Source organism: Uranotaenia lowii, chromosome 3 (assembly GCF_029784155.1).
Source record: "Uranotaenia lowii strain MFRU-FL chromosome 3, ASM2978415v1, whole genome shotgun sequence".
Taxonomy (NCBI): domain Eukaryota; kingdom Metazoa; phylum Arthropoda; class Insecta; order Diptera; family Culicidae; genus Uranotaenia; species Uranotaenia lowii.
The window spans coordinates 305838535-305839457 of NC_073693.1; the positions used below are offsets into that span (position 1 = coordinate 305838535).

At 36.7% G+C, this 923-nt stretch overlaps 1 pseudogene; it reads left to right on the plus strand.

Moving 5' to 3' along the window:
* The first annotated feature begins 317 nt into the window (after window positions 1-317).
* On the plus strand, window positions 318-439 carry LOC129758870 (U4 spliceosomal RNA; annotated as a pseudogene).
* The last annotated feature ends 484 nt before the right edge of the window (window positions 440-923 follow it).

The following is a 923-nucleotide window of genomic DNA, read 5'->3' on the forward strand; positions in this document are numbered from 1 at the left end:
ATCATTTAGCTTGGAAGCTAGAGTCTTTATGCCATTAGTGCTTTTTCCAATTATATCATCTTTGGTACAGCACACTTTTTAGCGCATTTTCGGCACAAAGATTTGCTTAATAGACATTGGATTTTTGCAACCTCTTCTATGGGTGTCGTACACTTTCTGTAGATTGCTGGTTTTAGCATTTGTAAAATGCCATCCTCTCCTCGAAAGAGGTACGCTAAGAGTTAAGTAAGCAGAAGTCTCTTCGAGGTAACATTAAGCTTCATTGAGATCCTATATGTGTTTGTGTCCATTTTCAAATTGAATAAGATGAACACACAAGCTTTGCGCAGTGGCGATATCGTAACCAATGAGGTCCTACCGAGGTGCGATTATTGCTAGTTGAAACTATAAGATGAACGCAGAAGCTTCGGTTTTAAGTTTTGCAGCACTTGATAAAAGTTCGTCGAATTTTGTCAATTTTGAAGCTGAACTTCAACATTTTCATGTCAACCCAGCAATCATGAAATCGTATCAGAAATGATGACTTAAGTCGTTTACAATGGTGTTGCGAATCGTAATTCCAACTTCATAGTGAAAAGATCGTATAAAATGTCGTCTGAAGTCAGTTAAAATCGGATTTGATAGAAAGTCCGCCATGGTTGTAAATTCTGAAATGATTTTGCTCTCTCGCGGGATTGCGAGCAAAATCTTGCGCTCTCTTGCATTCTTCCAATAGGTGCGAATAAGGTGTCGGATAACGCCAAATTGGTGTAGTTTTCATTGCTTAAGAAAAAAAAATCAATTTATGTATGTATATTGCCTCCACTTTGGTATTCAATGCAGTTTTATCAACGCTTTTACGATTTTCAATAATTTATATGGAACCTATGAATAAAGCTACAAAAATGTTTGTTGGGAAAAATGCTTTTGATCAGTTGGACATC